This window comes from Patiria miniata, unplaced genomic scaffold, assembly GCF_015706575.1.
Source record: "Patiria miniata isolate m_02_andy unplaced genomic scaffold, ASM1570657v1 HiC_scaffold_6, whole genome shotgun sequence".
Lineage (NCBI taxonomy): Eukaryota > Metazoa > Echinodermata > Asteroidea > Valvatida > Asterinidae > Patiria > Patiria miniata.
The window spans coordinates 23,142,621-23,157,785 of record NW_024037073.1 but is presented as its reverse complement, the minus strand read 5'-3'; positions in this window follow the sequence as shown (position 1 = coordinate 23,157,785).

Here is a 15,165-nt window from a genome sequence, read left to right as displayed (position 1 = left end):
TTACTTTTTGTCCTGTAAAACTGACACCAGGAATTCTGGTGCAATTCACTTCTAACATTCTAACTGCAACATACCCAAGGGCTGTTACAATTACAAGACCATACTCTTACACCAAGCCACTACAATTGCAAACATGTGGGCTCTCTTTCCATTCATCATTAGAAAAATTACACTTTGTCAGTATTTGACTTTTGATGGAATTTGCATCAGGATAATTTATATTTTACAAATAATGAATGTTTCACGTTCGTGCAATGGTAAGAATAATTCCATTCAGTGACAGATGAAAAGTTCCATTCCACTATTGAAATTATTCTTACCATTGCACTCACAAACATTCATTATTTGTATACTATAATTACTGGCACTGTATAATCAGTGCTTTTCAACAGAAATTAAAACCAATAGCAAAAGCTATCTTGAAAGGCCAATAGTATCATTTGCAATTACAGAAATGTAAATAAAATGGCTGACTTTTCAGCTCAAGTGTCATGTATCTTTTAAAGATCATGAACACAATTTGTGCTTTTATTTAACAGGTTATTTCAAAAGGCAAATTTTTGAGTACTTGCAAATGATCCTATCAAGCCATGTTACTTCCAACCTACATGTAGGCCAATGAGGCCTTTACTTTTAAAAGATATGCCAGGCCTGTACAGAGGATTTTCAAATGAGTGTCATGTATCCTTTCTATCGGGGAGTGTTCATATCAAGTAGCAAAGACTATTCATAAGAATTTGCATCAATATTAGGTTTTGTCCTTCATCGACGTACAAACACTGTATACTCAGTGTGTTCAACCTGAGTGAAAGTCAGCAAAAGCACTCGGGTGGGAATCGAACCCACAACCTTCTGCTTTGTTGAGCAGACGTCTTACCACTCGACCACCAAGCACGTGAGGTTGTTTAACTTTCACTCGGGTGTAACACACCGAGTAGACAGTGGTTATATGTCGGTGAAGGTTTATTGCAAATTGTAAAGACTTAAATTGTGGAAGCAAAATGTATGCAAAATATAAATCACACAACAAAAATATGATTTAGCTAAATAACACTTTTCAAAGGTACATGTATTAGCACCCATCTCTGGTGCAGGCCTGCATATTTTATTTTAACTTTTAGTCACTGTAGCGCCCAAAACTGCCCTGCCTGTTACTCACTGTAGCACCAAAACTGCCCTAGCACTCTTAGGGTACATTCGAGTACAATGTACATGTACATGTACTCACCCGGATCGATGTCTCAGGTTAGCCCCTTGCCATTCAATTCGCTCCAACGTCTCGAGTCAGCCACCACAGAAACTGCTCAAGGACCAAACTCAGTGGTGGAAACAGGTCCCATGCATACAAGTGTTGTTCATTTCAAGAAACGAACAAATTTGGCGGCTAGACAGCGAAAATGTCGAGCGGACCCAAAAATCAACTTATTTCAAGCAAAAGGGTAATTATTTATGTAGTTAATTTCAACTTTAGAGGCTGTAATTCCAGCCCAACATTTTACTTTTTCAACTCTCTAAAAAGCAGTAAATCTCAAACTTAACACCCAGTCTGAAATGGGCATTTTGTACGGACATCACGTGAGGATCGTGATGGCCCACGGTTGAATGTTTGATTATGTAGTCCGGCTGTCATAGCTAACGTCTCCCTTTACAGAGTCGATCCCAGTGAGCTACTTAAAGGCACCCTATGATTTTTCAGTGAATAAATACACTGTAATAAAATACAGACCAAGATGCTAATGGGTTAATTATATTGAATGACAGATATAAAAATCATCAGTTAAAAAAAAGATTGCTCAGCCATTCGGAAGAACATAAATTGCAATTGGTCTCAAATTAAAGCTGATGGTCAAGTGCATTACACACTACCAAAGCTTATATCATCATAGTTCCTTGATTGTTTATTTAAGCACAGTTTTGTAACTGATGCATTTTTTTATGCACACCCTGTGTAACAGCTACATGTATTTAAAGTGCTTTTGGGCGGCCAGGGGAGAGTAGGATTCTCAAAGGGAAGAAAATGGCGTATATCGCATTTTGGAAATACACTCTTCATATGTTCATACATACACCACACAACAAACATTTCATATTACAGCTTTAGCTAGAAAATATTCTCACTAATAGGAAATTAGATCTTCATCATTCAATCCTAACTATGAGGTGTTTTACGTGAAAAATAGGGAGGGGGACTTCCACAAATGACTTCTTTTATCAAGTGGTACTAACTTTTCTTTCTTTTTGTTTTTAAGTTGTGCACCATGTTACACAATTGTTAAAAACCCGATTAAAAACTCTTTTCTTTTTACATTCTTGCAATGGTTGACATGTACATAGAACTCTCTGAGAAGTTGCAGTTGTATAAAAGAGAAGAGATATAAGCCACAGAAAAATCACTATCTGATAATGCTTGTCCAGTAACTTTACAGAAAACTTGTTGCTGACCAAGATTTGGTCAGTGACGGATGACATAGTTTGGTTTAATTAGCATTTTAAAGAGATTTTACACTTCAGATCAAACGTTTGTTTGAAAGTGATATTTATGGGAGTATGCACTCTGTATGCCTAACAGCAACAGTGACACCTTCCCTTGAATATGGCCACATTTGGTCATTTTGTCAGGCAACACAACCTACATAATGACACACTAGCAGGGCAAATTCATCAAGGCAACAGAAAGGGACACAGGGGAAAAAAAGTGGCCTGAGTGAATCAAAGAGGACCAAGCTCTTGGTAAAAAATTGATTCAAACAGGAAAGAGGTACAAGCATATAAGGGCAGCCAACCTCCAGACTGGACAAAGTGCTGGGTGGAAAGGTACATAGTTTACGATGGAAAAAATATCATGTTTTTACTGTTTACATGCCAACTTAGTTGGCAGGAAAATGAACGAACATAGATATTGACTAGATGCATATTGTGATTTGCAATGTTTCAAAGTCACGACAAGTAATCCACAGGACCAAGACAATTAATCCACAGGAAAAAAACAACTTTACATGAGGGCATTCAAAAGTAGAGGCCAACAAGCACTGTGTTATTCAGATAAGTTTTCACCATGGGAATTACACATTTTTCTTTCGAGATATTTTCTTTTAAGAATGATTAAAAAGTATGGCACAGTCTTACCTAGCAACTGCAATTGGGACAAGCTCGTGTTTCCATGACTCCTGGTCTCCATTCTGTGCATCATCAGTGACAGGAGATGCTAATGAGACGAGAGAAGCTGGTGCTATCCTTGAGGGCTGGATGACTCCTGACTCCTTGGCTATGGAGATGCTCCTCACAGAGTACAGTCAATCATAACTGCTCCTCCAGTGAAGGTAAATGAAGCAGGTCTATTGTCCCTGGGCCCAGCACAGGAGTAAGATGCCATGGGTATAGAAGACCCGTAGGCTTGCTAAAGTGGGGACACATTGCTATGGGTGCCGAGTCCTTGGGTATAGGTGACCCATCGGACTGTCCAGTGAGGATGGGCCAAAACAGGGATCTTTATTCATCGAGTCTCGCATTGCACCTCACCACATTCGCAGCAGATTCTCTCAAGGTCTGCACTTCAGGTCCTGCTTGTCCTTGTGGGATTGTAAAACACTGTGAATACTGATTAGTGTGCCCTTATAAAATAGCATAGCAAACCACCAAACAACTGGCCAGTGGTAAAGTGGTCTTTCAACTGACATTCAATGTGGCACTATGCAGAAGTTTCATTGGAGTCAACATTGATTTGAATTTGTTGACTCTCAAGCAATTTGATCGTCAGAGAAAGCAAATCCCAACTTAAGTGTCCTACATGTATATATTAAGACCTGTTCTGTATACCAATACTCTAATATAGTAAAATGCCATTTTTAATATATTTTCAAAGAGTATGGTGGCATATTGATCTCATTTAATCAATGTTCGCAGTAGCGTTAATCCTTCATCATTGCCTTCAGTATTATTCCCATGCAATATTCACATGCAACTAAACTTACAAAGTTAAGCTGATGAGTATAACGTATTGACTCAGACATATTCAAGTTGACTATGAAAGGACAATAAATATTACCATATTATGCTATGAATTATCAATAACATATATGCGTACGAGTAATAACTTGAGTACTATATTGTTCAAACATTTCCAGAGTTTTCTAATTTAAAAGAATAATTTCACATTTTACTGGTATTTTCAATGGTTTTTGATAGTCGGTAATTGAAGAAAGTAAAATATTTATGGTTAGAAAGTTGGCACATGATCCATATGTGAGAAGAATTAGATTAACATTTTTATTTGTCAAGGTAGGTCTATATCGTGTTTAAATGAAATAATCAGAGAACAGTTTCCAAATTATATTTCGATGAAACACTGAGGCACACAGAGTATGGTGGCATTAATGTTAAATCTATTTTTGCAGTAACATTACCCCCCCCCCTTCATTGCCAAAGGAATTATTCCAACGAAATAGTCACATCCTTTTTTTTTATTTGCAAAGTTAAGCTGGTGAGTATACAGTATACATGTAGATTCCGACATATTAGAGTTGACAACTATAAAGCATGTGAAGTGCTGCTATGAAGCGCGTCACCTTTTCAGTTTGGTAGCGCACGATCATTGAGGGCGTACTTGTGGGAAAAAGAGGCGTTGCGCATTAGTCTGTTGCTAGCCAGGGAACAGAGTGCTGCATAGACTCAAATCGGGGTAATAGCACACCAGGCCCGTCATTTTTAATCCTTGTTCTGTTCTTTCAGTATATTTTACTTTTTTAAGAATGTGGTGATTTTGTGATGTGAACATGTTTTTTTTTTCTTCTTGTTTTGTTTTGTCTCATAGTGCAATATTGTGGCACATGTATCTTCTGTGCATAATTCTTATAATTTACTATTTCACTGTATTGATGTCCTTTATATTATTATATTGTTATTGTTACATGTGTGTCACTATTTATAGCTATAGCTTCCTACGGTTGTGAGTCCAAGGGCAGACTAGCGTAGAGTGGATACCTTTGAGATCTGGGCATACAGACGCGTTCTCCGAGTGTCGTGGATGGAGAGGAGGACCAACCGCTGGGTATTGGATACCACAGGGAGTGAGTTGATGCTGAGACAACAGATGGCTGTGCGGAAGATGCATTTCTTTGGCCACGTCATGCGCCGCGAAGGAATCGACAAAGAAATAATCCAGGGATTGGTCTATGGGAAGAGACGTCCTCCAACAACATCATGGAACCAACGACATAAAGCAGTGGACCAGACAGGGACTTGCAGCAGCATCAAGATCAGCAGTGGATCAAGATTGTTGGCGTAGACTAGTAATGGCCACTGAGCGCAAATTACGCCATCGGACTGAAGAGAGAGGGAGGTACTTGACCGTGATTCATTCATGTGGTATCCCCCATTCAACATGTGGTATCCCCCCTTCGGCCACTACGTTCACTGTTTAACCAAGAAGAATCGTGATTTCATATGGGACGAGTAGTGTGACAGCTCTTTCAACACCCTCAAGACAGGATTGCAGGAGGCCCTATCCTGGGTTACTCTCAACTGGAGGGCCAATACATACTCGATCTGATGCCAGCAGGGATGGGATCAGTCAGTTCTCTCGCAAATTTAGGAAGGGAAAGAAAGAGTTATCACCTATGCAAGTCTGGCATTGTCCGAACCAGGTGCCTACCTATGTTGCCCAATACCTACATGTTCCACAACCCTAACCCTGGAAGCATCTGCATCTGAGACCTTTACTTTTAAAAGATATGCCAGGCCTGTACAGAGGATTTTCAAATGAGTGTCATGTATCGTTTCTATCGGGGAGTGTTCATATCAAGTAGCAAAGACTATTCATAAGATAGAATTTGCATCAATATTAGGTTTTGTCCTTCATCGACGTACAAACACTGTATACTCAGTGTGTTCAACCTGAGTGAAAGTCAGCAAAAGCACTCGGGTGGGAATCGAACCCACAACCTTCTGCTTTGTTGAGCAGACGTCTTACCACTCGACCACCAAGTACGTGAGGTTGTTTAACTTTTACTCGGGTGTAACACACCGAGTAGACAGTGGTTATATGTCGGTGAAGGGCAAAACCTAATTATTGCAAATTGTAAAGACTTAAATTGTGGAAGCAAAGTGTCTGCAAGATATAAATCACACAACAAAAATATGATTTAGCTAAATAACACTTTTCAACAGTACATGTATTAGTACCCGTCTCTGGTGCAGGCCTGCAATGGTGATTCATTCATGTGGTATCCCCCATTCAACTACTATAGTGGCATGGTGGCAACGTTGGAAACATTTCCATGCACTTTTCAGCTCATAAAAGGACTGGTCACAACAAACCGCCGACTTTGAGTGCTACATTTGGACTTCCGACCCGGTGCATCATTCACAAACAGGTGAACAGCTAGCCAGCTGATACTACAGCTGCGTAATAACACTAACTTTCAGTTTTTACCAACAAGAGTGTCCTTACCCTTCCAATCACCATGGCCAGTTCACATCGAGCAACAAAACAATGGTGTTTGGACAAGAATGAAACTGTCAACTCCTTCGACATCTGGAAACACAACCTACAATACATATCATTTCAAATATTTCAAGCTTCCTTGTAAAGTTCACATGGAACTCCACCAAGTAAATAAAACCCAATCCCGAGCTTATTTGGCCAAAAACAAAAACAATGAACACGTTATATTCAACCTATCATAAGCTATCCATCTCCACATCAGAGAAAACAGCCCTGAGTAAAGATTTAAACTTTGTTCCCACTCCGGCCAAACCACTACCAAAGACGAATGAGAATTGCATACCTCATGCAAAACAAACCCTTCAAACATACAAAGACCATTCAAACCTTTGTGAGGAACTTTTCAAAGTCTTCTTCCTACTGGAAGAACGAGATACACTCACTACAAGCACGGCCACTACGTTCACTGTTTAACCAAGAAGAATCGTGATTTCATATGGGACGAGTAGTGTGACAGCTCTTTCAACACCCTCAAGACAGGATTGCAGGAGGTCACTATCCTGGGTTACTCTCAACTGGAGGGCCAATACATACTCGATCTGATGCCAGCAGGGATGGGATCAGTCAGTTCTCTCGCAAATTTAGGAAGGGAAAGAAAGAGTTATCACCTATGCAAGTCTGGCATTGTCCGAACCAGGTGCCTACCTATGTTGCCCAATACCTACATGTTCCACAACCCTGACCCTGGAAGCATCTGCATGTAACCCTAAGCATCTAAACCTAAGCATCTAACCCTAAGCATCTAACCCTAACCTAAACCTAAGCATCTAACCCTAAGCATCTAACCCTAACCTAAACCCTAACCATCTAACCCTAACCATCTAAACCTAACCCTAACCCTAACCCTAAGCCTAACCCTGAGTATTTTGGGGGACATATATAGGTATTGGGGAACAGGTATTGGGGAACATCGGGTAGACCCCGTCCAAACCCAAACCTAATTACTGTGTAACAAGGCGTAAATTGCTAGCTGTTGTCCAGCTTCCTCAAGCATCGAACGCAACACCTCTAGGGCCGAGTCACCAGTAGAAGAAGCCATGCAGGCGGGATCTCTACATGCAGAGCCAATCAAAACATGAAGAGCCAATCAAAACAAGCGAGGCCCAACTAAAGAACGACACCATAACCTGGGTTCTGAAGGAGAAAAACGCAGCAGTCGACCATATCAGAGTGCTGTATCAATAAATGGTCCAGCATCAAAAACTTACTGGTCCAACTGGGACCAGTTCGGGTGAGCTGGTGCCAGACATCGATCTTGAGGAGACATTGAGCTGGACTGCTACCAAGATGACAGAAACGTTCATCGTCACCAAGTTTCAGTCCGGCATAGCAACCAAGATCAAAGAATGTGGATGTTTGACATCATCTTCAATGCCAAGCTTAAGAAGAAATGAACCATTAGGTCCCAAAATTTAGTTTTGTTCCTTTGAGCGACCAGAATGATTCAAGGTGTAACCATCAATGCTTGGAATGTTAAGGTGTGGCTGAATCACATTCCGTTCTTTATATTGTTTCCATTGAGATTTCTCTCCCCGTGTGCATTGATGCGTATTCTGATATAAAAGCGTCACGAAAGCCAAGCCTTTTCATTCAGGCTTAAGCTTCAACGCTGAGTATCTTTGCTAGACCAATGTGCATTACCACTTAATGTTCACGTGAAGTTACATGTGGAAAGATTCTGAGGCCATGTCTACCCAAGAAAACATACCACAAGCGTCAAACGTGAATGCTGAAGTTTTGTTTCAAAAACTTCAAACCTACTTCGATGAGAAGTTTGACAATATATCTAGTTCAAGTTCCAAAAGAGATGAATCCTCGCTGAAAGAACTGAGAAATAAATTGGACGCGCAAGAGTTATCCAGGCCGGGCAACACAGCGCAGTTTGTTTTTGGTGGGGACATCGAGATTGTCTTCGACAACATCAAGCTCGCTTTACTAAAAAAAAAAAAGCAGACGTACAAAAAGCAATTGACACAATTCAAAAAGGAGAGGAGCTAATAGCTGCAAGAAAACGACAAATAAAGATCGCAGATAGTAGCAAAGCAGGTTGGTTGACGATCAGCCAATTAGAAAAAGGAGACAAAAAACATCTGACAGCTGACGAGCACAAGAAAGTACAAATTGCAGAAGAGGCTGCCCTTAACATGCTTAAGGAGCTGGAAGGTAGAAAGCGGCAAAAGAGGTCAACCAGCGAGCGACACTATCAAGATGGTACTTTTATCAATAACAAGATTGGCGCGGATCGCAGTCTTTTTCAAGGTAGAGTTTCACTTCTTATGCTTTGTCTTGTTTCAGAGTGGCCTGAATCATAGCCACAATCCCATGCTTTAAATAAATATCAATAAGAACAGTATCAGAAATGTTTGTTGTGTGATTTATTGAGGTTGTCACGTTAGAATAAAACTGCTTTTCATGCGGATGAGCGTAGCGAAGGAGCATGAAATTATTCTTTCTGAGTACTGCTCCCATTAGAGACGTCCAATAATTTAAAAGTGTTATTAAAGTGCTCTCAAAATATTCTAAAATCATTCTTAACTTGTTTGGAAAAGGTTCTTAAATGGTTCTTAAATTGTTATGAAAATGTTCTTTAGAGTATTCTCTTAATTAAAACATTAAACTGTAAGACATCTCCAGTACCACAGTTAACAATAGGTAACTTTTCATGTTGGCAAAATTATAATTTTTTATTAATGTAATTTGTGAGTTATTTTGTTTAAGTTTTCAGGTCGGGCCATTGTAATGCAAAATACATCGCTAGGAGTGTTGCTATGAAGCACGTCAAGTGATCAGTTGCATAGTGCGCTTTCATTGAGGGCGTACTTGCATGAAGAGGCGCAGCACATCAGTCTGTTGCTAGCCAAGGCACGGAGCACACGACCAGTTTACCCGATGGTAAGTCTACACTACACTAACCTACGAGTCATACGCTGCACTGTGTACAGCTGGAGGTCCAGACTGCACCGCCATATCAGTGTGACGAGCCGACATGCTTATTGGTTGGGCCTGTGAGTACGCATACATCCATTATTTAATGTGTGGCTTGGATGCGCTACATAGTGAGCACTGTATTGACTCAAACTGGGGTAGAAGCACATACTGTGGAGGCATGCAATCGAAGCACGAATCAATTTCCTACCCAGGCTGCTAAGGATTGCATCCATCGTGTTATTAGCATTACGTTACTAATAAATGTGTTGAATCTAGTAACTGCTGTCACTATCTTTTTATTGTATTGTTCACTGACTCATTCAGTTTTCTTGCCTATAGATGGGGATATGTTTTCTCTAAATGGTGAGGATTACTGGTCACCAACTTACAAATACTAGTTTCCTAATTCGTGTAACTGGAGGAACATAGGGAGCAAATTGCTAGTTCAGGAATATTTGTCAAGCAAAATAATCAATTGAAATAAATCATGTTACAGCCTAATATTGTACTGAATCATTTCTAAAAAGTCAAACAAGCCCTTTTGAAATACTGTGTGCCTCAGTGTTTTATCAAAAGATATTTGGAAACTTTTTTCTAAATAATGATTATTCAAATGCTCATGTACGTTTACTGTTTCAGGCATGCAACTGGGACTTTAGGGAAAAAAAAAAACAAGGAAACTCCAAAAGTAACCACACAAGACTTTGTATGGTATTTTCAATTTGTAATAGCATTCACAAAAACTTAAAAACAAGGAAATCAGCAGATCCGAGGAAAACTTGTATGCCTGGGTGTTGACTTCTGTTCAATTTTTTTTCTTGATTTTTAGTACCAAAATAAAATGGAAGACAAAGTTAAGTAATAAACTGCTGACAATTATTTAAATTCGGCCATTACTGTTAAGTATACTTCAACATTTATCTTTTGTTTGATCAGTCACAGACAGTCAAAATTTCACTTCTTTTCCCCTGCCATGCCTTTTTACTCGGGCTTGTCACCAACAGTCAGATCTTGTTTATAGGCACTGTGACAGTCCATTCCATCAACAGACAAAAGCAGGAGATTGAAAGGTGTTCAAGTCACAGTTGGCTTATCAATATATGACAGTCAAAACATAGCTGTATCAAGTTACATAAACAGTCACAGCCAGTCAATCCTGCTTTATGAAGACAGGGAGCACTAAACTGTTAAAAACAGTCACTTAATCTCATTTGACTGCTGGGCTGGACTTGCTGAAATTGCCCCCCCCCCCATAGAGGGAGGGTTCACTGAGCATTTGTTTATAAAATATCATGTCATTTTAAAATGTATTTGTTTTTGAAATCAGAAATTATGATTTGTTTTTGACATTTATGCCCTCGCACTTACTACGTGGACAAGCACAAAGTTTCGACTTGTGTACGCCTACTTGAGGCAACACTTACACTCAATTAATAAGCTAGTGAAAACAGCATAAACCTTCTTACATGTAGTTGGGTTTGCCTTCTCTGACCCCAAATTCTTTAGAAAATAAAGAAAAGTCAAATGACACCAACAAAATGCATATCAAAAGTAATTAACAATAAAAAGTAACACAAATTTGAAGTTAAAAGAAAATTGAAAATGTTGAATGTATTTAATAGTAGAATTAATTTTTTTATCAAGTATCAAAGATTTAACAAGTGTTGCCATGCCGAGTCACAAAGTCAAGGTTTAGGATAGGGGGGGGGGGGGTTCAAAGACTTGTTTTTTCTTTTTGTTCCAAACAATTTCTATTTCAAGAGCTCTGGTGAACATGTTTTTCAAAGGAAGTGACAAAATTAAGTGGTTACTCACCATATGCATGCATGTGCATTACTTGTGTAGCCGTTCATATAAAAGACAACTGGTGCTAATGGTTTGGCTTTGCATTATTTACCTAATGTGGGTGATGACCTGCTTGCAACAGCAATACTAGCATCCAGTACAATTAATTGAAATAAAACAACGTAAAGGGCTGTGGCTTTCAGTGTGAACTTTTACCCAATTTTCTTTATGACTAAACAAATTAGCAAGGGATTACTTTGAATTAATCTTGACCTAAAAAAACCTAATGAACTAGACCTTCAATCCAGCCATTGACTTGAAGTTGAAGGCAACTAACTGAGGTAAGAACTAGAATTGTGTGTCTAGAATGGGAGTGTACATGCCTGGCAAGGAGGGTTGATGCATGGCAGCTTTGTTTGGAACAACATTTTGCACGTAGGACAGTATCGGTAAAGAAGGGATGTAATTATGGCAAGTGATGGCAATAGGCCTAGAGACATTAGACAACATGGCAAGAATTATCACTTTAGGCAAGAATTAATTGGCACTTTAGGCGAGAATTGGCACTTGAGGCAAGAGTTAGCACTTTAGGCAAGAGATGGCACTTTAGGCGAGAGATGGCACTTTAGGCAAGAGATGGCACTTGAGGCTAGAGATGGCACTTTAGGCAAGAGATGGCACTTTAGACAAGGATTGGCACTTTTGGTAAGAATTAATTGGCACATTAGGCAAGAATTAATTGGCACTTTAGGCAAAAATTAATTGGCACTTTTGGCAAGAAATAGTTGGCACTTTTGGCAAGAAATAGTTGGCACTTAAGGTAAGAATTAATTGGCACTTTAGGCAAATATTGGCACTTTAGGCAAGAAAGTGGCAGGCAAGACAGGACAATTAACATAAGGCAAGAAAGGGCAATTTTTGTTCACTATAGAATGTCAAGTGAGTACATGTACATGAATGTTACTTACAGAGCTGAGTTTTGAGGACAGACACCCACAGACAAGCTAAAAGGGGAACTATTGGTGGAGTGAGTATTGGAGGCCTGTGGAATATTGAGATGCTAGCACAGCAAAGGACTCCAGATATCACTGATGATGGAACTGATGTCCTGCAGAAAAATCCTGTGCCAGACATCCAAGGCCTTTCAGACTCGGCAAGGATTGTGGTACTCAATACTTATGATGAGGTGCTACCGATCGGTAAAATGCTGAATTATCAAAAATTTCCTGCAATCTCCCCAAAGAACCATGCGCCTTGTGTTCATGGAGTCCAGCGCTAAGATCCTCACCGATGTACCCAATGCAGACCTTTCTGTATTCACAGGTGTTACATCAGGTTAGGTCTCAGAGTCTTACTCATCCTTGTAGGCTATTGCAGATCATGTTAGGCATGGAAAACCTAGATGCCAGTGTCATTCAGGAAGGACTAAATGCAATAAGAGCTGCCTATGAAGGGAAGTGTAATGGACCAGATGAACCTGATGGGTAGACCTTGAGTATACGAAACACTTCAGTCAGTGAAAGACTTCAGATCAAGTGTCTCAACTTGATGTACCCCAGAGGATCGTGGTCAACGATGAAGGATTGCCAGACAAGGGTGCCAATGACTGATGAATAGATCCCAGGGCACTGGACAGATTGATTGTGGAGATGCCTATCAATGTGTGGCTCTCTGATAGACAAAAGGGCTGAGAATACTGCCAGACTGCCTGGAGGCCTCAATATCCAGGAAGAAGATTCGATCCAAGGTGAGCCAGATGCTGCTGTGTGTGAACCAGCTGAAGTGTCTCAGGAACTGCTGGAGGTACTGTGCTGTGTGATAAAATGATGAAAGTGTCATCCACAAACTGAAGATAACTGTTGCTCTCAAATCCACGAAAGCTGTACAGAACTATATGATGATATTGGCCAGAACTGGAGATGGGGTTAATCCTGTGGAAGTTCCAGCTGACTGCTTGAAGAATTGACCTGTCCACTGGATGAAGGACGGCAGGATGTAGATGGGTAGGAGATCACAAACCTAATCCAGAGAGAGGGTTTCACACTCACACAGCTTGTCTTCATGAAGGTTTCCTGACCGAGACCTTGAGACATGCCTCACCCATGGGATTGGTGATGAATACCTGGAGTCTCCACTGAAGCTGCACATGGCTTTGTTGGGATCACAAGTAAAGGTGTTCGCCGCAGCAGCAGCAGCAGCAGCAGCAGCAGCAGCGCAGCGCAGTGCAGCAGCAGCAGCATGATGATGATGGTGATGGTGGTGGTGAGGGTGAGGGGGGTGGTGGCGGCCGCCAGTGGGGGTGATGGGGATGGTGAGGGTGATGATCCCAATGACACCATGAGCGCAACCTCACAGTGTTCCCAACGACACCATGGTCAACCCCGATGAAGGCTACCAGATATTCACTGCCATCCCCACAGGCTACTCATGCCTCGGTGCCAAGGGGGACTCCGACTTGACTACGCCCTGCAGAAATATGAAGCCCCACACTCCAAACCAGGTTCATGATCTGCGACCCACCTACATCCTGCTGTCTTTCTTCCAATGAACAGCCAGTTGTCCAAGCAGCCTTCTGGAACTTCCACAGGATCAACTCTATCCCCAGTTTTAGTCAATGCCTTCATATAGGAGTACTGCCTTCGTAGATCTGAGACCAAGAGTTTGTCTTCAGTACATGGATGAGACTCTCATCACTTCATCATACAGCATGGGACCTCCAGCAGGTCCTGAAAGACTTCAACTGGATTTACAGCAGCATCTGGCGCAGTGAGGATCAGGCGCCTTGAATCTCATCCCCGGATGCTAAGGTCTGAAAACAGTCTGACAACACCCTCGACCCCTGAGTCTATTAGAGATGACCGACAGACACTGACTGGCAACATCGACAACCAATCCTTCCTGCACCCGGAAATCCAAACACCAGTCAAAGAGCAACCTTGTCCGGGAAGCCTGCATCAGCAACCACAATCCTGGCCGGCAACAACTTTACCATATCAAGACAGCACTACAACACAACAGATTCAAGGCTCATCCAGTCAAGACGCAAGATCCAAAGTCTTTCACCTACCAAAGGGTCCCCTACACCCAAGGTCGAACCCACAAGGCTCACCCCGCCTATTACACAGCCCAACACAGGCAGTTCTCATCACATCCAGTACTTCCTAAATGACAAAGGTATCCGGGCTTTCCACACCCACAAGATCCACAATAGCCCACAGGACAAGCAAGCCTCCAAGACCGAACCTGATGCATCCCCTGCGAATGCAGAAGGTGTACACTGGGTACACCAGCAAGAGAACTCAACGCCAGACAGCACAAACACAGAGCACATGGCAGATGGGGAGAATTACAGGAAATCAGTGAACACCCAGCACTCACCAAAAGGGACACCATCATCATGAGTATCAAGCAGCTACATCCATGCTCTGTCCGTCTAGCAATGAAGGTCAGCAAACAGACGATAGCTCTGCAAAACTTCAGCATCACCATCAGAGACATCTGTTACCCTCTACATGTACGTAGTAGCTCAAACATCCACAGACCTCCAATTGCCTTCCTCCTCCAATTTCTTAGACCTCCTCCTCCAATGTCTTCTAAGGATGTGACGTTTCATTTTGTAAATGTTTAGCAAACATTTAAAGAACCATCTCAATGTTGAGCCCTTTCACAAAGACTGACGACTGCCCATTGTGCAGACCAACATGATCGACACAACAAATAATAAATGAGTAACATAATAAAAAGAGGGCTGTCATTGAAAACAATAAAAAGATGAGCACGTAGCCTGAAAGTAATCTAGTACTGCAGTTCTCCTTAGCTTTTAGCAAATTGAATAGGTTTGGATTATTTTTGTTATGCATGCTCAACTCAAAGGAAGATAGCGGAAAATAGGTTCCTGTTTTTAAAATTTGAGTTTTGTTAAAACTTTTGGAAAAATACGATTTAGAATT